The sequence below is a fragment of the Dermacentor silvarum genome, chromosome 11 (genome assembly GCF_013339745.2).
Source record: "Dermacentor silvarum isolate Dsil-2018 chromosome 11, BIME_Dsil_1.4, whole genome shotgun sequence".
Classification (NCBI taxonomy): Eukaryota; Metazoa; Arthropoda; class Arachnida; order Ixodida; family Ixodidae; genus Dermacentor; species Dermacentor silvarum.
In genome coordinates, this window is record NC_051164.1 from 6,383,083 (window position 1) to 6,406,952 (window position 23,870).

At 47.0% G+C, this 23,870-nt stretch overlaps 1 non-coding gene across 1 annotated transcript in view; it reads left to right on the plus strand.

Moving 5' to 3' along the window:
- LOC119433644 (E3 ubiquitin-protein ligase RNF170) overlaps positions 1-23,870 on the plus strand; it is a 113,277-nt gene that overhangs the window by 26,715 nt on the left and 62,692 nt on the right. Inside the window, exon 4 of the transcript XR_007464358.1 lies at positions 10,640-10,771. This is a non-coding gene — a transcript (E3 ubiquitin-protein ligase RNF170). The remainder of the gene's footprint in view (positions 1-10,639; positions 10,772-23,870) is intronic.

Below are 23,870 nucleotides of genomic sequence, written 5' to 3' on the forward strand. Positions count from 1 at the left end.
GCGTGGAATGGCCATGTTCTACGTGGAGTCTGCCCTCATCAGGAAATCGTGTACACACACGATGCAGGTGTCGTTCGATAATGAGATCCAGCGACTTAAGGCAGCATGGCTCCCTGACTAGTTGGTGACATCAGTCACCGAAACCCTTTTATTCATTCATTTATTAATACTGACAGCCTTTGCAGGCTATTACAGGAGTGGAAGAAAAGCACATAAGTATACATGGGCATAAGCTCAACAACTACATCCGACATATATACAAACAAATGTACTGGACGAGAAAAATAAAACAGCTGAATTACAGAATACACAAGTTGAGGCAGGGATTTGTGCTATTGTCTAGGTGTTCTGTGGTGTACGAATGGTACTAGGCGATCAATAAAGACATCAAGAGAGTCACTACTCACGATGGAGTTAGGCAGCTGGTTCCATTCTTTAATCCTCGAGGAAAAAGCTGTATTTAAAACAATTATTATGAGAGAGTGGCACAGGAATGTACATACTGTGGCGATGTCTAGATGGTTGGTCTGGGTGAACTGTAAAGTACTGCGTTGTATTAATCTTAAAGTGACCGTGAATCAGCATGAAAAGAAACTTCATCCTTTCAACCTTGTTCTGCCTTCAAGAGTTTCAAGATTTGCTTGTTTACATAACGCGGTCGGTGAATATATGCGGCGATATATATATATAAAACGGGAAGCCAGTCTCTGCACTTTTTCTATTTTTGCTATATCAGATGCGGTGTAGGGATCCCACACAATTTTTCCGTATTCAATAACTGGTCTTACCAGTGTAGTATAGGAAAGTAATTTTACATCGGGAGTTGCATTGCGGATGTTACGGCTCAGACCCCAAATTATTCGATAAGCCTTGGAGCACACATTATCTATGTGCGTATTCCAGCGTAGGTCGGAATTGAAGGTCAAACCGAGGTACTTGTGCTGTTGCACTCTATTAACTTCGTTACCTGCAATGGTGTAAGGGTATTTCATTACATTTTTCTTTCTAGTGACCGACATGATTACTGACTTGTCCGGATTTAGCACCATTTGCCATGTGGAGCACCATTTTTCTATTTCTTGTAAGTTAATGCTTAGCTTCTCTGGTCACTTGGGGATTGAATTGTGTGTATATGACACAATCATCTGCGAACAATCTTACTGGAACTGTGATAGATTTTGGTAGATCGTTTATGAAAACCAGGAACAAAGAGGGCCCAAGACGCTCCCTTGAGGTACACCTGAGACCACCGGGGAAGAGTCGATTTAAAACCACCAAGGTCGACGAACTGTTTGCGAAAGCTGAGGTAAGAGGAAAACCAGTTTGTTATTTGGGGTTCCTGAAAATAGCGTTAATTTTTTGCGGCAACTTTGGGTGGGATACCTTATCAAAGGCTTTTGCGAAATCCAGGATATTATATCGGTTTGTTCACGGCTGTTTATAGCTTGAGCGAGATCGTGAACGGTTTGTATGAGCTGGGTGACTGTGGATAAACCATTACGGAATCCATGTTGAGAAGGATGTAGGATGTTGTTACAGTCTAGGTATGCCATTAAGTGTTTAAACACAATATGTTCCAGCAGTTTGGAACAAGTACAAGTTAATGAAATTGGCCGAAAATTATTGACAACGGTTGTGGAGCCGCTCTTATGAATCGGAATAATTTTTGCACGTTTCCATGCAGCTGGGAAAGACCCTGTGGCAATAGATGTTTGAAAAATTTTTTTGAGGTATTTGGCAACCCACTCTGCATATCGAAAGAGAAATTCATTTGGAATTCCGTCAGGGCCTGGGCTTTTTTTAACACACAAGTGAAGAAGAAGTTTAAGACCCCCTGCTCCGTTATTTCTATGTCTTGAACTGGAGGGCAGCTAGGAGATTCTGTGAAGATTGGCGACAAACCGTCGTCAGAAGTGAACACTGATGAGAAAAACAAATTAAGGCTTTCAGCTCGTTTGACTGTTGTTACCTGCCGCGCTTTGAGACTTTGAAGGATTGACATAGCGCCAAAATTTACTAGGTGCTTCATTTAAAAACTTTTTGAGCCTGACATTGTAAAACTTGTCCCTAGCCTCCCTGACAAGACGCTTCAAGTCCTTACTCATGTGCCTAATGGCACTACTTTTAACAGGATCACACGTACTCCTGTTTGCCCTCCGCTTCCGTTTTAATTTCGTTTGGCGTGTATAATTTCTCTCGAGATCCATGGATTCCGCTTTCTTATGCGTATCGAACGCTTTGGGATAAAGTGCCTGGTACAGTAGTCACTATGTTTGAAAAGCTATCCCACAATTCGTCAACTGTAGCACTGGTCTCAAAAAGACACATGAAATCGTCAATGAACGCTCCAGGTAGTCCAGCACAGAGACATCATGGCGGTCGCAAAGTTAAGAACTGTGTTAGAAGGTTACTATGCGTGTGATCTGGCGTCATGTCTAAAGCTATTACAACCATTTTATGATCGACAAGCCATCACAGAGGCGCATGTACAGGGACACGACAACAGTTTAGAAGATACAAAGACTAGGTCAAGTATTGATGATGTTGTTGCACATACTCTGGTATAACCTTCTACGACTGAGTAAGTTATAGAAAAACGCAAGTTCTATTAGTTGCTCACAGCTTGACGTATCGGTGGAACCAAAGGAGAGCGCGTTCCAGTCGATGCTGGCAAATTAAAATCACTAAAAGTATTATTGAGTCATCATGGTTTAGGTTCGTGTCCATAAAGTTTCTTAGGTTAATAAGCATGTCTACAGAGGAGTTTGGAGCTCTGTAGACACCACCGACATACACCGTGCGGTTGTTCACCATAATTTTAATCCAAACATTCTATGTCCTTCGGAACATCAAGTACAGAAAAAATAAATCACTTTTAACCATAATTGCCACTCCCCACACTCTTCCTGTCGGTCTTTTCTTATTAATGTATAATTGGGAGGCGTGACCTCGGCATTCGATATGTCTCGATGAAGCCAAGTTTCAGTTATTACCATGATATGTGGTTCATGCTCCAAGATTATACTTTCAATGTCGGCTACTTTATTAACTAAACTCCTGGCGTTTACATTTATAATCCTAAAGCATGCATTGGGGCAGTTTTTGAGTCACATATGACTGGCCTCTGTGGGAGTATGACACTTTACTCTTCCGCCAGTAACTTCATCCCAACTATACAGAACATCGCCAATTTTAACCTTGTCGAAGATTAATTTAACTTTCATGCCATTGCGCCTCTCTTCGTCTGATGATTTCCAAGTTTTTGGCGGATCTCAGAACCCTTTTGGAATAATCTTCTGATATGCTTATATTGTATTTTTGAGCTTGTGACAGTTCTGCAAAATTTTCATCTTATCTCTGAAATCAGTTAACTTCATAATTACAGGCGGTCCTTGCCCGTTGTTTCTTCTCTAATCTATGAATTCTTTCGATGGAATTCAGTTTCTGTCCGAGTTATTTTCAAATATGTCATTATTAACCTTCTTTAATAATGTTTCCTGTGTTTCACGCACTCCTCTTTTATACCTCTAACTATGAGATTGTTGCGACGAGATCGGTTTCAAAACCATCAAGCTGCCTGGAAATGCTGCTCATCGCTGTTTCGTCATCACTAACAACGCTCTCTAAGTCAGTAAGCTTTTTACGACTTCATCAACGCTCAGTAGTTTATTTTCCATAGCCAGAAGCCTGGCTTGTATTTCAAGAATGCGAGCTTCAGAAGATGTCTGGTTTCCTGTATTACTGAAATTTTAGCAAGAATTTCTTTCTGCGTATTAATCATTTCTTCGAACATTTTTTCAGTAATAGGACCGGGGTTAGATTCAATATCTCGGAAAGCTGAGTAACAAGAATGCCATTGAAAACAGTCACATATACAATGCACAAGCCTAGTGGACACGGCAGCACTATTAAACAAAGATAATCGCTATGAAAGCCATATTTTTCTTTCACCAACCTGCACAAGCAAGGGTACGTTCGGGACATTGTCACGGCAGTGCTGCCGTGTCCACTGAAGCAGGAGTGTGCAGATGAGCCTTTATAGGCACAGGCCTTGCTTCGGCGATGGTCCCGTGATGTCAGGTGCCCAACGATGGTGCGCCGTATTCCATGTCCACGTGTCGAGAGAAGGCATAGTCAGTCGAATGAAGATGTGCAGAACGAGTCGTACCCATGAAGCCATTGCGCCGCGTCGATTCCGTCAGGCTGCAGGCAGTATCCGTCAACAGGGAACGATGCCCCCGCGAAGACGAAGAACAAGTAGCCAGCATAAACCTGCACAAGCAAGGGTACGTTCGGTGACATTGTCACGGCAGTGCTGCCGTGTCCACTGAAGCAGGAGCGTGCAGCGAAGCAGGAGCGTGCAAAAAAGGCGCTTGCACCTTTTACCTTTATGAAGGAAAAGGTGCAAGCGCCCAAGGGAGGAAGACTTGTAGTGATTCCTCGTCGTCATAAGGTCTCCCACAACCTCAAGAATGTGGGCAGGCTGGTGGGGTTCCCCACTGCCTTTTTCTGCCCCTGTCACACTGTTTCAACTTGGGTCGTGAGGGGACTGGGCGGCGAGGCTGTGGCAAAAGACGTGGCACGACTTATGTGCCGCGGGGGTGGTTCGAGATTCCCTTAGTGTGGCAACTCCTGCATCGACAGATGGGCACTGCAAATATAATAAAAGATGGCATGGCACATTTGCCAGCGCACTACAAGGCCTGCATGTTCAAACGTTTTCAGGAGATAAAGATTCGGACACGAAGTCAGGCAGCAAGGGAAGCTAACTATATAAAAAAGAAAAGCTCCAGCTGTATTAGCGCTACGTCTGTTATCCTTTATCAATTGGAGACGGACTGTTCGACCGTGGATGCGATTGGTTTGGAATAGCCTGCGCATGCGTGTATGTTATATAGTATTCCTGGGTCAGCACGCAAAAATAAATCAGTTGGTAGTGCCGCCCGGGCCGTCGTCTATGTTTCTTCCTTTGTGTGTGTCTTAATTGATGGGCAAAAAAGCAGTCCTTCAGCTAACACCAACTAGGCCAACAACAGATCTGTTGAAACTAGAGATTGCCCTCTAATTTCACTCGTCTGTTCCTTTGTTTTAACAACATGGCATTTCTCAGTCACCAGAGTGCACGCATCATGCATTATGATCCAGGTTGCCTTGCTTGCACTATTTTACATTGTACGTTGAACCCGGATATATCAAACTCGAAGGGAATGGCAAAATAGTTCGATATATCAATAATTTCGATATAAAATTGAAAATTTTATACAAAAGTTCAACGGTAACTACAGCTGCTCGTTACACGAATTCGTTATGTCCGGGTTCGATATATCGGTTTTCGATGACTTGTGCATGGCATGGCATAGGGAGGGAAGGGGGGTTATGAGCAAAGCAACAAAAAAGGAGCTGAAAGAATTTATCTAATACTAGCAGGTGATGATAATGCTTTATTTTCTTCTACACAGCACCACAGAAAGACACAAAGACCAGCCTCACAACTCAAGTTTATTCGCAATAGAAGGACAAATACGCCACAGTGGTTAAAGAAAAGAGGGAACGTTAGCCATTCAGATGCAACACAATAGATGATGCACGATTGTTTTGTGCCATGCCTCAAAATTCCGTGTGCTGATTACGATGCCTGGCGGCACATGAGCCTGCCTGAACTCAGTGTATGTGGCTCTGCCACATGGACAAACCAGACTTTGTGTCATATAAGATAAGGGAATGCGAGTCGCTTAACGTCGCACTGGTCAGTTGCGTATTGCGTGGCACTGCACTCGAATGGTAGTATGGCTGACGATGCACTGTCTGAAAAGGAATCTGTTGCATTTCGGAAAGGCTTAGGCCAGTTTTACCATGGTTCCAGCTTGGCGCGGAGCAGTGGTGCCACGAGCCCGCTCGTAAAAAGAAGGTGCAGCCTGCTGCATGGATTAAAAAACGGTGTCATCTGCCGTGGAAACTGTTGTCTGTATCAGCATAGAAAATGCGTCAGGACATGTTGGAATGCTGTCACGTGTGGAAGCCGATTGCGTCTCAACCCCGTCGGCTAGCGTCGCTCGGCCAAGCCAGCGGCCAAGAATTCAACTACGGCTGAGACATTCGCTCTCATTGCAGCCGTCTGGACACAGCAGGCCACATTTTTTTTTAATCCAGCGGTCATGTCACTGCACACTGATGTGGTGGTGGCCTCGGCAATTAACATATCACCAACAAACACACCTAGTGGCCTATTGCAGCCAATTCTATTGATTATAGATTTAAGCATTTTGGCTAAGCAGTAAGTATTTCAAACTATTTGCTTCCCTACTAATCACCTGTCGTATCTCCAAACATCCCACCAACAGAGACAGTGTTACCGCCACCATCTCTGTTGAACTATTGTTAACAGCGTTTCAAGTTTAGAATGCCACATGGTGCCTAGCTCAGTTTCACGGACACCATGCATGCACACTTTGTAAAAAAAAATGGCAGCTGTGAAGGAAGTTGGCACTTCCCCCCTCATGTTCTCATTGGCAAGGTTACTGGAAGCCATGTGCAGTGCTTTGTTCGCATTGAGTGGCTGATCCCGTCTGAGATGATGTGCAACGCACAGGCTAGAGTTGTTAGAAGCGGCGTTTGGACCAACAGCAAGTGTGCCTGCCAAGTGTTGCTTACTGGGTTGTAGTACAGTGGAATCTCGTTGATACATCTTTACGGGAACCGGGAAATAAATCGTATCACCCGAAAATCCTATCATCCTGTGTATATCCAACCAAATCGTATTATCGGGAAAATAAAATAAAGTATTATGAATAATCGTATCAACGAGGTTCCGCTGTACATGTTACGCTCGTGCAGACCCATAAAGCGGCACAGCCTAAACTGTCCATATCACACAGTTGCATGGTGCATCTGCAACATTGCAATGCCATACAACGCACAGTAGGCACATGACGGGCACATAGCGTCAACCATAACATCTCTCATGTAGTGTAAACTTCAACATTGGACATTCTTGATGCACAAAAGAACACAAATTGCAGAAGGGTTGCTACATTTTGAAACTTACTTGGAGAAGCACTAGCCGACAGGACCGGGAAAGTCTACACAAGCAGACTTGTGTTGTCACTCCTTCAAATAAATTTCAGAGTTTGGGAATGAGATGACATCTCTGCCTTTATGTCTGTGTGCAATGTTCTTTTGTTCATCCAAAACGCGCGAGTCCAACTCTCTACTCCACTGTGGAAAACATGTTTCAGCACATTCGAGCTATTTCTTTACAAAAATAGCAGTCTTTTGCCCTCAATATCTTAAAATGAATTTTTTTGTTAAATTTGTGCCAATACTATAAAAACTAGAGGAAATACAAGGCTGATTTTTTTTCTTTTATTGCCTTCCGGATATAGCACAAAACGTATACATAAGCACGAAGACAAGACAAACCTGGACGAGCACTATATCTGGAAGTAACTATGTTAGACCAACTAGCCCAATAGACGGTCCTTCTGATTTATTGCCTGCATAAAGTAAGCGTCATTGCCAAGCTACCAAACTAGAATGGTGGTTGTACACTGGAAAGTTTGTTTTTCTAGGACAGTTTTCTGTCCAATGAAAGCATCATGGGGCATAAAAAGAAACAATCCCGTAAGCTAAGTGCAGTAGTTGAGAAATAGGGTCTAAGCAGGAGACACACGGTACGATTCGCGTCCGATCCGATGTGCGACGCCGCATGCTCCGGCATGCGGCATACGACGATTCGGGGCACACGGGACAGGCATCCGAACGAGCGAGCGGCGCCTAGCTTCGCCCAGATCTTGCACCCCAGCTTGTACGCTCGGAAGACTTCGTATCCTTGTCGAGAAATACAAAATAAACAACTTTGCACAATGCGGCTTCGCTTTACGCGAACACTGTCACTAAATTACTCCTTGCGATCGACAAAACACTTCACAGCGGTGTGTTCTCCACTGATGGCTCGCCGACAGCCAGCGATAGGGCCAGTAGGCCTAGCTCGGCGGACGCCACGGCCGCCACGGCCGCCGCTCTGCGATCCAGTCCGAGCTCGTCGACGTGCACTTATTTTGCCAACACGATTAACTCTGCACACGTAGGTTACCCGTATTAAATACACTTGGATTACTCGACCCGTCGATGCGAAGGGCAAGCGTGCAAGCTAAACGAGTGGCCTCGCTCAGACAGTCGGTGTGTGCTGTCTACCTGCGAAATGCTGTCGCAGCGCGGCTCCCGGCCGATCTCGCAAGTAGCTGGGTGCTAGTACTAGGCGCTGTTTTGCAGAACAGGAACAGGTTCGAGATAATTTTACCGAACTGGTAACTATTTCGTGTCAGAAACGAAGTGCAGCAATGCTGTTGCAGCCGGCATGAAAAAAAAAAAAAAAAGAGGCAACGAGAAACCGGCCCGCCGGCCCCGCCTCTCTGGAGGGAGCGTCAGAGAACGTCACATGCCAGGCGCGCTGTCATTGGCTGCGGCCAAACGCGGTGCGATTGTCGGACGCGTCGGACGGTTAAAATCTGTCCAGTTTGTCGCACGCGGGCATCCGATCCGGCGCTTCGGCACGGCAAAACGCCTCGGTTCCGGCGCGTCGGACGCCGGATCAGACACCGATCGGACCGTGTGTCTCGCGCTTTATAGGGACAATTAAAGGCAAATATTAAATCAAGCTAAAGTGATCGATTAGTGCTTGAGATCTCTAAGGTGACAATATCATTGCGAACAGAGCCTTAGTAATTGAGAAATTGAGGTAAATGCAGGATACAATTAGAGACTCCCCCGGGACATTCAAGTACTTGCCCGATGACGAAGGTGCGTCTCATTTAAATTTTGTCACTAGTACTGAAATAATTGTATTAGCTAGCACTGAAACATAATTGTATTGTATATAAGAAGAAATTGCTACTTGTCCAGTTCTATTCATTTTTAGAAAAAACTAATTGAGATTACTCTTGACGACGATGAGGGCGGTTGAAAGGTTTCGTTTTTGCTCGACTCTGCTTTCGTTTTTCAGTAGTTTCATTATCGCGTAATGCCCATTGGTTTTGCTGGCTCACAAAACTCGCAGAATCTGCAAGTACGGAGAATTCCACTTCCATGTGATGTTGCTGATGCCCGAACGGTCCACGCCACTTGACCAAAAGCAGCTGCAGCAGCGATCCACCGCCTGTCTTAACTCGGTTTCTCCATGCCATGTGTTTGCGTTTTGTGCAAAAAACCGTACCGCCGTCTCTTGGGTGTCGTTTTACTCACCAACTGCAGCAAAGGGCGGTGACTCGGGTTGGTGGCAGGAGATTTAAAATGTGATAAAGGTATTCGGACCCTTCAGATGCAATTTTCTCGTAAGCTAAGTCCTTTCTTGGCACGAAACAAGCGTTGTGAGGTTTCTGGAATGGTATATAAACAGTCCACATTGATTTAGTATTTGCCTTTAGTGTCCCTTTTGGTATGCTTCAAGATACATGGGAGGTATAGGGCTGTGTCTTAATTGCCAAATGAATGGCAATTGGGAGTGACAAAGCTGGCTCAATTGCAATAGAGCAGCTTTTTCTCCTTCCGCCTTTTTTTGCTGTATGCTGATTGCATAAGGCAAAAAAAGATTGTTTGATTGATTCATTATTGAAAGATATTAACTGACCAATGGAGCTGCCTCGAGCTTTACATGATAATGCATGACCGCGAGGTGTTTTCTACAGAGCCCAGAGTTTCCTAATGCTCCCTTGTGCTTTTAGTAAAGCAGGCTTTTTTAGTGAATGGTAACATTTTTGATCCTAATAGTGAGAAGGCTGTAATATTTTGAAACTGTTTAAAAGACATTCTGTTCAATTCTGGCACATTTGTATTTGTATTTAATTCGGGCTCAAACTAATAAATTCAGTGCAAGCATATTTGCTGGCAAGCATATTTGCTGAACCTCGATTCTGCAAACGGACAAAGCTGGCTTGTGCCAGAAGGCCGTGCTTAGTGAAGCTTTTTTTGAGCCATCCAAATGCTTGATGCATGGTCGGTTGTGGCTGCAAGGTCCATGGCTGGGCTGGTTCCGGGCATTTGCCGCTGAGCTCTGCTGTGAGTCTCTCATCGCTCTGGCTCGCCCAACCTTAGCTTACACCAATACTCACAGTGTGCATCGCAGTCTCTTGCCCATGGGATGTGTACGGCAACATGGTTGTTAGCCAAGCTTGTTGGTACTACATCATAATATGACAAACATTGTAGAAACGGGACACAAGAATAAGGAACACGGGCACTGACTTGCAACAAAGGTTATTGCACAGGGCAAAAGATGTTGGCAGAGGAAAACAAGACACACCCCATAAAGAAAATGACTGCATAAGTGATTGGGGGATCCTAGGGCTTTCATGCACGTATTTCTGTCGTGTAATTGAATAGATGCTGTGCTGACGCAAGTTGGGCTGCACTTGACAATGGTGAAAGCGTCTCACAAGTCCGCTGATAATGACGATGATTCCTTGAATTTTCATCCACTGACCGGCAAAGCCGGTGTGCCTGCCACTCTTGTGTTTCACGTTCTTGCCATGCTCCAACGCGATCATTGCGGCATCGCTTTTGCCTTAATCGTCTGTCCGTTCTTGCACTGTTTGCCTTGTTATCCACGTGGTAGAGCTCATGGTAGTGATCTGTGTTTGTGCAGGTGTCCGTGATGCTGCGTTGCTTCCAGGACCAACACCTGGCTGATGAGACAGATGCTCAACGCGAGGAACGGGCCCGCCTGCTTCGAGATATCAATGACTACAATCGCCGATATTCAGGAGAGCCCAGGCCAGTAAGTGATGACACTCTTTGGCAGCTAGTCTGAGCCAGTGCATCGAAGGCACTGCAGTACCACGGCAGGCAGTGTTTTCACCTTCACATTGTTATTTAAAAGTGTCTTACAGGCCTCTATTTGAGGCATAGGGAAGGGGCCTAGTACAAAAACGCAAATAGCTTCCTTAAGTGACAAAATACTGTTGTCAGGCCACACTGTCATTTTTAAAGAAGGGTCTCATACACAGTAGGTGCCCTTGGACACATGGCCAATCGCCTAGCACACTAATCCCAACAGATAGAGCCACTACAGTAAAACCCCGGTGATACGATCCCGGCAGGCACGAATTTCGGTGTAATATGAATTCATAAGATTCCCAAGCCGAAATACATTGCTTACAATACGAAAACATTGGCTGTTATAAATGTGTTGCCGCGCTGCTGCGGATCATGCAAACACGCGAGCAACAGCGGCGGTGGCAGCCGAGCCAGCGGAGCAACCGGCACAGGCAGCACAGCGGGATCTGGGCAGAATCCATAGTCGCCAAGCAACCGGCTACGTCACGCGGCTGCCTAATCTTTCATTGGTCACTCTGTGGATTAGAAGTGACCACATCACAGCCTGACGCTTTAAGCAGTGACGATGACCACGACGGGCAGCCCACCATAACGCTACTGGCAAGCTGAAGTGTTCAGTGGCGTGCGAAAACATTTGTGAGGTCACATGCACGCACTTTTACGCCTTCCAGAAGGCAACCGTTGACAATTTGGGCAAGCAGAAAATGTTTACGGATAGTAGAGCCCCGTTGATACATTTTTCAAGGGACCACGAAAAAAAATGTGACAGGGGAAAACGTAACCAAGGAAGGCCACCAATTGCCCCAGATAGGTCAGAAACAACTCTGAATGACTGCCAGTAGTTATTAGACATCTCAGCGCTCGTACTGTCACCGAGGACGTTGCGTGCGCGCGTATTGACCCTTTTCGCGGAGCAGTTTGCTCTAGAAGAACGAGATGGAGCTTTCAGCGGCGCGCCATACATTGCCTCAGCAAATGCGCACGAATACGAAACCACTACTGCTTCTGCCCTGCTACTGTGCGATCAGCTGTCGGAAATGCAAGTGGGTGTTCGCTGATGCACTGCGCCCAATTCGTGCTGCAAAATGTGTAATGATAAAGGGAAGACGTGTGCAGTAGTTCGCTGCAATTCTCATATTAAGGAATGGAATCAACCTGTGTCGCCCCTGCTGTATAAGGACTGCCTGTGTTGCCGCCCCTCCGCGATGCACGGCTTTCCTCGAGGATAAAAAGAGGTAATTCCTCCGCCAGCGCTGTATAGCTAACCTCCAAAGAAAGGACTTCCAACTCCGCAACGTTGGCACTTAAGAGTGAGTTACAAAAGGAAGTAACTCCACTTACTGGCATAGTAAGTTCCTTGCACATTATTTACGCACATCTACCCCTACTTGCATGCAAACTTACACCCACCCCATCGCCAACCTATCAATAATAAGTGAATGGGCGCACACTTGAATCAATGTGCCGAAGCATGAATTAACGACGACTACACTGACAAGACACGAATGTTGGAAGCTGAACGTTTCGTGACGGTCCATAGAGTAAGCGAGGGACTAGTGATAATACGACTCAGCTACAAGCTACCACAAAGTACAGAACATTTACATTCCATGCTTTGCGCACCACAAGAACAAATCTATCGCAGCAGAGCATACCCACAAATGATTAGGCTGAAAATAAACTATAAATAGTGGCCGCACCTAGGAACCGAAGAACTTTGCTGAGTCAGAAACATGACAAGCTGCTGCTTCAAAATGTTTGCCAAATAAACAATGAGCATAGTTATCCTGATTTAATTCATAAGTGGAAAGTTTGGACAGCTTGGAATACATTTCTAGCCCCGCTTTTACTACAAGCCGAACACGCAGCTCGCGCCGTTTGGACAATGCGTAATGAGCTCTGAAAGCACTTAAATGTCCTCAAAAACTGTGGCCAAAGCTTCGTGTCGTCCACACAGTCACCGTCTACGATATGCATCGAAACGGAGGGTTGCTGCGCCGCACCGGTGTCACGCACTTGCGTTGTAAACACGGAGGCAACGGAGGCAGCTGAGGCAAGCAATAGACGCGTCATCACGTGACCAAATATGGCAGCACCCACGGGAGAGCCGGCAAAAGGGTCAATATGATTAAGGGACCTGTACAATGTCTCACGACAGTTTCAACTCTTGATAAGCTTGACTGTAATATTTTGCTTATGCTTCGCCACATAGCACGGCTCCATTGCTGCAAAGCTGACTTCAGAGAACCAGCGATTATGCTACGCATATAAGACCTTTGCCGGCTCCAACATAACGCTGCACTCGGTGGATCATGCCCAGTGAGTGTGGTTCCCGGTACTGATGCACACTTCGCTTCGAGTGCTTTGCCAACTGCTCTGTGCTCATGTGCAGTGTCTGGCTTGTGCAACTTTCGTTGCTTATTGCACACTTCGGTTGCTTACTGCACACTTTGGTCGCTTTCTGCAAACTTTGGCCACTTGTTGCAATGTACAAACTGGCTGCACCGCTAAATTTATGTGATTGCCCCGTTCAGACGCAACATAATATGCAGAAACATTACAAACTGACGACGTATCAAAGGGAACATAATGTGTACGTGGAAGTCAATGGGAGTTAGGTCTGGACCATAAAAAGGCAACGTAGCAGCCGGAAAAACGCAGCAGCGAGGAACGTATGAATATTAGGAATTTTTTCTGCTAAAAATAAATTCATTTTTTCTTGATTTTGCTTGTTTTGATACAAATTTTGGGTACGAATATTTTGCGCGATCCCATCAAATTTCTATCACCAAGATTTTACTGGACATAGAACTAGCACTAGATAGAACCAGCACCAAATACAGTCAATCCCGAATATATCAAACTTCTGATATACAATCGAACCACTTATAACAATCTATTGATTATAAAGACCACATTTCAGTGCATTTACGTTTTTCCGATCCTGCCCATTGAAACTGCTCCCATGTGCAAGGAACGTTCTTTAAATTGCCGTAATGTTACAACAAACGCTTTGAATCTGGTCATGGAAAAAGAGGCAGCACGTGAAGTAGGAAAGCATGGAAGCGTGACCAAACTGGATGCATGGCAGCTCACACCCTGCTCCAGTAAAACCGCGACAGTGATACAGTCTTTGAGATGAGTGAGCGACGACCGCGATGGATTTTCGAAGCCACAAAGGTCAGTCGCTTTTAGGCATGCCTCCAGGCAGGAGGAGGAAGCGTATAGCATAAACAGCATAATTGCCCATATGGCACCACGTGCATTACACCTATTTCGATGATTTAAAACGACCATCTATGCCCTTCCACCAGCGTTTTCATCATTGCTATCGATATTCACGTGGCCTGAGTCGATGCACTGCCGCCATGCAATGTTGCAAATGATCTGCAGTTTCTACGCTGTTATCAGATCACGGTTCAGAGATGCTTCGTTTACGCGTTGCCGATTGCTACTAACGGCTTGCAGTGACGTTCTAACCCTTTGAACTTTGCATTTTTTCGCCCGAAGTGACATAGATAACATTATTTAATGGCTCTTGTGTGGCTGATGCGCAATCGTAATCTCAAGACTACAATTTCTCAGACCTTTGCAGAATGGCGGCATGCCACAGTACTTTCTGAAGTTTACGATCCTGGCCGACTAGAATGCTTCGGTCTCTTATGCAGAATACGGTCATGTCCCGCTGGTAGTAAAATATATCAGAAGCGCGCAAATAAAAAATGGAGTGGTGGTCATAGCGCTAGAAGACACGGACAAGAACGAGAGAACAAGACGAGCGCTAACTCTGGCTCTGAAGTAGAAGGAAAGTGCCCGGGCATGGCAGGTGGCAATGGCGATGAGGGCGCAACAGCACATGGATCACTACTATTACACGCAAAAGAGCCCGATATACTAGAAATGAAGTCTACAAGTATGGCTTTTTGGGCTAGTTGGTTAGATACATCAGAGGGGGTCATAGCGCTAGAAGACACGGACAAGAACGAGAGAACAAGACGAGCGCTAACTCTGGCTGAAGTGAAGAAGGAAAGTGCCCTGGCATGGCAGGTGGCAATGGCGATGAGGGCGACAACAGCACATGGATCACTACTATTACACGCAAAAGAGCCCGATGTACTAGAAATGAAGTCTACAAGTATGGCTTTTTGGGCTAGTTGGTTAGATACATCAGAGGGGGTCATAGCGCTAGAAGACACGGACAAGAACGAGAGAACAAGACGAGCGCTAACTCTGGCTCTGAAGTAGAAGGAAAGCGCCCTGGCACGGCAGGTGGAAATTGTGATGAGGGCGACAACTGCACACGGATCACTACTATTACACGCAAAAGAGCCTGATGTACTAGAAATGAAGTCTACAAGTATGGATTTTTGGGCTAGTTGGTTAGATACATCAGAGGTGGTCATAGCGCTAGAAGACACGGACAAGAACGAGGGAACACGACGAGCGCTAACTCTGGCTCTGAAGTAGAAGGAAAGCGCCCTGGCACGGCAGGTGGCAATGGCGATGAGGGCGACAACGCCAGAGTTAGCGCTCGTCTTGTTCTCTCGTTCTTGTCCGTGTCTTCTAGCGCTATGACCACCTCTGATGTATCTAACCAACTAGCCCAAAACGACATACTTGTAGAAAAAATAGAGGCTGCGCTTGCAGTCGGAATTGGGTGCCGTTTTAAAAGTTATATTTTATTTATTTATTTATTTATACATGTACCTACAGCGCCCTCTAGGGGCATTATTGTAGGGGGGTTTGCTATACAAAAATACATAAATGACATCATGCAATACAATATGCAACAGTTTAAACAGCATCCGATATATGGTAAGAATACATAGGCAGGACAATTGCCTATGACATCAAAATACAGCGGGGAAAAAAAAACACTATGTCAACACATGCTCTTTTAAAACTTCAGGAAAGACAGTGAGTGGGGACGTAACAATCCGCCCCGGAAGGCTATTCCACTCATGTATTGTTCTAGTGAAAAATGCATTTGCAAAAGTGTTTGTTCGGCACATATATTCGCCGCATTTCGTTTTTTAGATGGTTGTTTCTAACAGAAATTCGCAGATAAGCGCAGGAACGCACCAGGAACAAAAATGACACTGAAAAATCAGGTTTTCAGGCCAAAGTGCTGCTGAATTGATTCAGTGTGGTCACTGTTGAGCGTTTTCAAGGCCGAGTCCGCATACAGTCGAACCCACTTATAACACGGCTTTAACAGTATATTGGTTATAACAATTAGAAGCTGCTGCACCGTCAACTTTCGTATGTTTTCTATGGTGAAATAACCCGCTTACTACAATGCCCCCATGCCGCATTATCGGTTATAACGACTGGCTACTGGGTGTCCGTGCCGAAAGGGAATGGAATGCAAACTCCTTGAAAAGAAAGAAAAATTGAGCCATTGCACGCTGCCGCGCATCTGCCCCGTTGCCCTTCCACCCCTCTGAACACGAATGTGCTGCGCCCATAGCTCTACGCCGCGCCACCCTCAGAAACACGAATGAACCGTGCCAACTGCACTGATAGCGCTGGGTTGGCGGAGCACCGCAAATGTGCGAAGCAGTATAGCCAAAATGGTGTTAGCATCCACCGAAACGAAGCGACGGAGTTTGCATCGCCATGGTCATCAGTGAAAATCGTACTGGAATGACAGCAACGCCGGAACGCTTCGTGTCTATGTGTGCCTTTAAAGCCTCTATTCTTGCGTTTACCGCTACGCATCACACCGCGTTGGCCGCGTGCCTTCATGACTGCGTAGTCACCATCCATGATCACGTCGATAGCAGCCGCGATTTTGTCCGCAGCGGTTGCGGCAAGCAGTAGTTTCGTTTTGACTCGGTACGCGTGTCTGCCGCATGCCTTCATAGCTGAGTAGTCGCCAATCATGATCGCGTCGATAGTGACCGTGGTTTCGTCCACAGTTGCAGCAAACAGTAGTTTTGTTTTCACTTGGTGCGTGCGTGGGCCACGTGGCTTTAGAACCGCAAGGTCGCTGTCCATGATCGCGTCGACAGCGGCCGCGGTTAGGCAAACAATAGTTTCAGTTTGACTGGTGCAAAGCTGTCGAGGATGAAGACCACTGTCTACATCGCGATGGGCGGTGACCTGGCGACAGGGGCGAAGAGATAATCGGGATTTGCACGCGATAGTGAGACGCATGTCTCAGATGAAGACTCGCGCCGCGGCCGCGCTATGACAGAAGCCGGGAGGCCTTCGCCGATGCGAACGCTAATCAGTTACAAGATGACGAGAATTGCAGCTTCCGCACTGCTTTTATGCAAAATATTAACAGGATTATGCTGATTCATTCAGTATAGACGTTTTCACGAGGGTGCTTCCGACGGTCTGGCATGGAGAGTATGTGTCAGTGTTGCCTGTTCATCTGGACTGTGAGCTTGCATTGCGGAGTGGTAGCTTTACTTCGATGTTTCCGTTTTTTTTTGTCACGAGTGACTTACGCTCGTAAATAATGGCATATACTCATCAAAAGGATACAGGCCAGTACTGTGCAGTTTATGGGTGCACAAACACCAGCGGAAATAACGATTTTAGGGACTAAGTGTGTCCACAACACAGAGCTCCGCGAGAGCACTGCCGATGTGGTATGTTCACGCTTCATCGGTTTCCTGCATCACCTGAGGACTTAGCATTTCAGTCTAATGTGAACCAATGCACACATCAGTAAAATAATGCATTTTGGTAAACTCTTTTCGGCATATTTTCCAACAGGTTGCGAGAATTGTCAGCTCTTCGATGCAATATTTTCTCGTATGTAGTGGCAGAGGCTACATTTGTTATTCTTTCAAACACGACTTCATTCCAGTGCCTACTACGGCAGTAACATGTCGCACTTTTGATCGTGATCGAGCCCGATCTGGATCTAATTTCTCAGGCGCGATTGGCTTCTTTGCTCAATCTACGGAAGGGAGCCAATTGTGGTCGAACATTGTGATCCAGATTGGGCTCGATCGCGATCAAAAGTGGCCGGGTGACACCAGTGGGAGACAAATTGAAGCATTCTGCAAGAGAACTAGTCGGTAATTACACTTCGCAACGAGCTGGAGAAATTGTGCCCTATGGAACATGTATGCAGCCCCTGTGTCCGCGAAAACATTGTCTCTGCGTTCACACGCGCCCTGCGCAACCCTGCACATAAAGGTAATTTCGAAATCTAGCACCTGGGCTGTATCAGTTTGCCGCAGGTAACGTGCAGCTCGAGCGCTGCGCTTCTGCTTTGACATTTGGTTATAAGCACCCTGCGCTGCACCAGATTCAATAAATTTTGCATGACTGAGCTGTTGAGTTGCGTCGGAAGCGTATGGAGTAACCACCATATCTACCAACCGCTGACATTCGTCGGCTGGCCGCCGGCGCCTGGTTCTAAGCATTGCCAGACAGCTACGTACGCGCCTGCTTTCGCTAAATGAGGTAACCTTCAACCGCGAAACGTAATGGTCATCAGATTCAATCGACGATTACAGTCACATGTGCCCATCAATAACAATGAAAAATATATATTGAGATTTATTGAGGTTCGTAGCGACAGCCAGTCGTAGGATGCACCGAGCACAGTCCTCTCGTTCGAGCTTCTGCTGCGCGCTTGATGCTGCCCATGCTGCTGACTCTGCGCCGACGTTCGTCATTCCTTACAAGGGCCCCGTGGAAATAAAGGAGCCATCCTGGCGACTTAGTTGTCCGGAAGGACGATAGAATGGTGATATGGCTTGAGACGCTGAACGTGAATGACTTCACAGTTCCGACGTCGCCTGTCGGACGGCGGCGTGAGCAGCTCAACCAGGTAATTAACGGGTGGTGTTCTCTCGAGAATGCGGTATGGCCCATCATACTTCAGAAGGAGTTTTGAAGCGAGCCCAGGCGTGTGGTGTGGCACTAACAACCAGACGAGGGCGCCTGGGAGAAAGTGGGAGTCGAGTTCTGGGCGTCGTGAACGGCTTTTTGACGGTTCTGGTCGTCTGAGGTGAATTGGCGGGCCAGCTGGCGACATTCTTCGGCGTGTCCGGCTGCTTCCGAGATCGGCAGGCATTCAGATGGGTCCAGCCGGTAGGGCAGAATGGTGTCGATTGTGTGCGAAGGATGACGGCCGTAAAGAAGGTAAAAGGGTGAGAATCCGGTAGTGGCCTAAGTCACGGTCTTGTAGGCGTAGGTGACAAACGGAAGAACTAGGTCCCAATTTGAGTGATCAGGTGAGACGTACATGGCGAGCATGTCACCAAGAGTTCGATTGAAGCGTTCCGTGGTACCGTTAGTCTGTGGGTGATAGGCAGTGCATTTACGATGAACAACAGCGCATGCAGCAAGCAGTTGTTCGATGACTTCAGATAAGAAGGCTCGGCCTCTGTCTCTTAAAAGTTCACGTGGACCTCCATGATGAAGGAGAAAACGGCGTAGTATGAAATTTATGAAATTGGCGACCTCCTGCACTGTAGCATTTGGTAGAGCAGCAGTCTCTGCATAATGTGTTAAGTGGTCTACCGCAACGATGATCCACCTGTTGCCGGTATGAGTCAACGGAAGTGGCCCATAGAGATCTATGCCCACGCGATCAAAGGGTCGGGATGGGCATTGTAAAGGCTGGAGTTCGCCGGCGGAGTTGTGCGGTGGCGCTTTGCGGCGTTGGCACTCATGACAAGAGTGGACAAAGTTGCGAACGATATTGTACATTCCCCGCCAGTAATAGCGGTGTTGAAGTCTTTCGTAGGTCTTGAAGACTCCCGCGTGGCCACACTGAGGGTCGAAGTGGAACGAGGAGCAAATCTCTGATCGCAAGGTTCGCGGAATGACGATTAACCATGTGCGTCCCTCTGGGGCATAGTTGCGGCGATACAGTAGCTGGTCTCGAATCGCAAAATGAGGAAGATGCCGCCGAAGCGTTCGTGATGCTGGAACTTTCGACGTATCCGAGAGAAGGTCAAACAGAGATGCAGTCCAGGGATCATCACGCTGTGCAGCAGCGATAGTGTTAAAGTCCAGAGATGACAATGTGCACTCGCAGGAGGAGTCGTGATTGGCCTTCGGGAAGTGGTGATCGGGATAGCGCGTCAGCGTCTGAGTGCTTTCGCCCGGAACGGTAAACCACGCGGATGTCATATTCCTGAATTCGCAATGCCCAGCGGGCAAGGCGGCCCGATGGGTCTTTTAGTGTCGACAGCCAACATAGTGCGTGGTGGTCGGTCACTACGTCAAAAGATCAGCCGTATAAATATGGGCAAAACTTGCCAAGCGCCCACACAATGGCCAAACACTCCTTTTCTGTTACGCTGTGATTGGCCTCCGCCTTGGTTAATGTGTGACTCGCGTATGCGACGACGCATTCTGTGTGGCCAGGTTGACGTGCCAACACAGCACCAAGGCCTACAACTTGCGTCAGTATGAAGTTCGGTTGGCGCTTGAGGGTCAAAATGGCAAAGAATGGGTGGCGTCGTGAGAGAAGACGGCGCAAGGTTGTGAAGGCGTCGTCACACTCTGAAGATCATGGTGAGGGATCTCTAGAGCCACCAAGGAGCTGCGTGAGAAGTGATATAATTGATGCAATGTTTCGAACGAATCGCCGAAAGTAAGAACAAAGGCCGATGAAACTGTGTAGCTCTTTGATAGTGGTAGGTTTTGGGAACGCAGTAACAGCTCGTAGCTTCTCGGGATCCAGGCAAATGCCCTCCTTTGACACGAGATGGCCTAAAATTGTGAGCTGACGAACAGCAAATCGACATTTCTTCAGGTTAAGTTGCAACCCGGCGTTGGTCAAGCAAGTGAGTACGTGCTGGATGCGGAGCATTGCGAAATCAGAGGCGAACACCACAATGTCGTCAAGATAGCCAAGACAGATTTTCCATTTGAGGCCACGCAGAACATTATCCATCATTCTTTCGAAACGTACCGTATTTATTCGAATCTAGGCCGATAGTTTTTTTCAAATAATCACATACGAAACTCTAGGGTCGGCTTAGATTCGAGGATTTAAAAAACGCGCCAGTTTTTAACTGAAACTGAAATACGGTGCATAGTTAGCGCCATCCAGAAAAGTTAGTATCGCAGCCGCTATAGCCGCCAGTCGCCAACTGAATCAACGAGCGACGTCGCCATTTCGACCTGCTCGTACGTTGTATCGTATGGTGCAGCATCGCGCGTGGTGTGGCGTTATCGTAATGGCACCAAATGGGCGATGCCACTATAGTGCCACTTTCTAAACGAATAATGTATTTACTCGAATCTAACGTGCACTTTCAACACGACCCTAAATCTGCGTCGGCATTTCATAATGGCCGCCTCGCACGCGCGTCGAGCCTAGCTACCGTAGCATGCGGAAGCTTCCTCCGTGTGCTGCAGTACACGTGCTTAGGCAATAGTCTACCGTCTGTCTTCACGTTCTCAGCGTCTGCTCTATCTATCAGCATGAAGTACCAAGGTCATCGTGATGCCGCATTTAAAAGGAAAGTGATTATCTGTGCGGAGACGGACGGAAATCGGGCCGCATCACGGGTGTTTGGAGAATCCGAAACTTGCGAGCGGGACTGGCGCAAACAGAAGGAAAGAATTTTCGCCAGCAAAGCAATGCGGAACGGTTTCAGTGGACCGAAGCAGGACGTAATGTGCGACGATCCACTCCGGCGATACGATCGCCTTGGCCCTATCATGAAAGCAATCTGCGATGGGTAAAGTCTGCCGCGCGCCGTGTTTTCGCCGCGTTGAAGCGAGACGCATGCTAGCACGAAGGCGCGCTCTGTCTCTAGCGTTCTGACAGTTCGTTTCCGCGGTCAACGAGCGAGATGTGTTCATGTTTGCTTGTGCGCGCGTGACACCGTGCTTGTTAATAGCGGTCTACTAATTTGCTATCGCATTCGATGCATCGCCTTTCGGGCGAAACTGCGACTTTTTTTATTCATCGCAACTTCAGTGCATCGGGAGGAAATCTATTTTTCCAAATGACAGAAAGTTGTACTTCTGTTTGAAAGCATGAGGTGCGCGGTACTGTAAAGGACTTTTTTTTTTTTTCCTCACGGAAAACAGGTGCGCGTTACAATCGAGGAAGCGTGAGAATCGAGTAAATACGGTAGTTGTGCTAGCCGTAGAGGCATCGGTCTGTCGTTGGAGGGGGCCACGGGAGATGCTTTTTGCGTGCGCCGCAACGAGAATGACATTTACCCAGGAACATTGATCGTGCGCTCCTTCAAAAATGCAGCATCTCTAATGCGCTTGATGGTACTGAATATAGCGCACTGTTTGACGATGTCAGCAGTAAGGAAGATAGCGACGAGGCTAGCAGCGATGGTGAGATAGAATGAGCTCGGCATGTTCGAATTTAATAAGTACTGTTTTATTTTGCGAATGCTGTCCTCGCTTTTTCGTTCGGCCTACATTCCAGGTAAGTTTTTTTTTTTTCTGACTTCGAACTTTTGGGAGGTCGGCTTAGAATCGGAGTCGGCCTAGATTCGAGTAAATACGGTAGCAGGTGCATTGCAAAGTCCAAAAGGCATGACGGTGAATTCATGCAAGCCGTCTGATGTAACAAAGGCAGTGTTCGGGCGATCGGCATCTGCCATCGGAACTTGCCAGTAGCCTGACCGCAAATCCAGCGAAGAAAGAACTCGGCTCCTGCAAACAGTCCAGAGCATCATCGATGCGTGGTAATGGGTAGACGTCCTTCTGTGTGATCTTGTTCAACCGTCGAAAATCAACACAGAAGTGGATGGAACCGTCTTTCTTCATGACGAGTACCATGGGAGAGATCCATGGGCTCTGTGAAGGTTGAATGACGCCCCGACAAAGGATGTCATCGACCTGTTCTGCAATGACGCGACATTCCGTAGCGGACACGCGATATGGTCTTTGTCACAGCGGTGAGTGAGAGCCAGTGTCGATGTGATGCTCGACTGTCGATGCACGGCCAAGAGATGTTTGCGCGACGTCGAAAGAACGGCGGAAGTGCTGAAGGATTGCGAGAAGTTGAGATCTCTGTGAATGTGTCAGATCGTCGGCGATGAATGGGCTGAACACATCTGTCCATGCTGAGTCGGCTACAGAGAGGGCACTCAGTTCATGAACGGCAGTAGAAGGCATTTCGTCGAGGACAAGAGACAATTCGTGTTGAATCAACCGACTCAACGCGCAGCATGTGTTAGCATTGGAGAGGCTTGCGGCCCGTTACCACATCAGCCAGCGGCGAATTTTCATCACTGCCTCGGCCGTTAGGCCTATTCCGATCAGCATTGAAGACTTAAGTCACTGTTCGTGCCGAATCGATGCACATCTATTCGCAGCAGCTGCGCCACACCCGGAACGCTGACAAAGCACCTTGCAACGAAAGCAAGTGCATGGGATGGCAACCACCACCCCCGTGAAAACACTTCATCTGTAGGACATCCGAATCATGTCCTAATGCCCGTGCACCATTTCAGATACAAATACGATATCCGCTAGGTGTGAAGTTTCAAATATCCTGTTACGGATGTCCCAAGTTACAGTGGCTAGAAACGAGAGGTAGGAAGCAACGCAGGCGTCGAAGCATGCGGCGCGTGTAGCATTGATTCACTACGATGGGTGGTGGCGTGCGCGTCGCATCTGAAGTGTAAGCAGCATGGCAACAAAGAATGTCTAACGCAAAGTTGGAGACGCTGAGGCAATCTCTTTGATGGCGGAAATGGAAAGAAACCAGCTATGAGTAACTACCTAAGAGGTTAAAACAAATTGGGAAAGAAACAATTTATGATAGCTGAAAGACAACCTGTTTACTTTTCAAAGCGAGATCAGGATGCCTTAGAATGCATAGTTGTAAAGCGAGGTACACCAAAAATGAAGACACATCTGCTTGCTGCAGTAAAGCTAGGGAAACGATCGAACATGTTTGATTGGAATGTAAAGATATCCAGCTGTCGGTTTAGGCTCCTCTGCCTCCTTGAACCCTTGGGTTCAGGGGTACCAGGGGAAAGTGAACATGTCCACTGTAGATTAATAGAAGGCGATTGGTTTCAGAAATGTAGGGAGACCACAAACAACAGAGGCGAACAAACACAAAGTTTGATGCT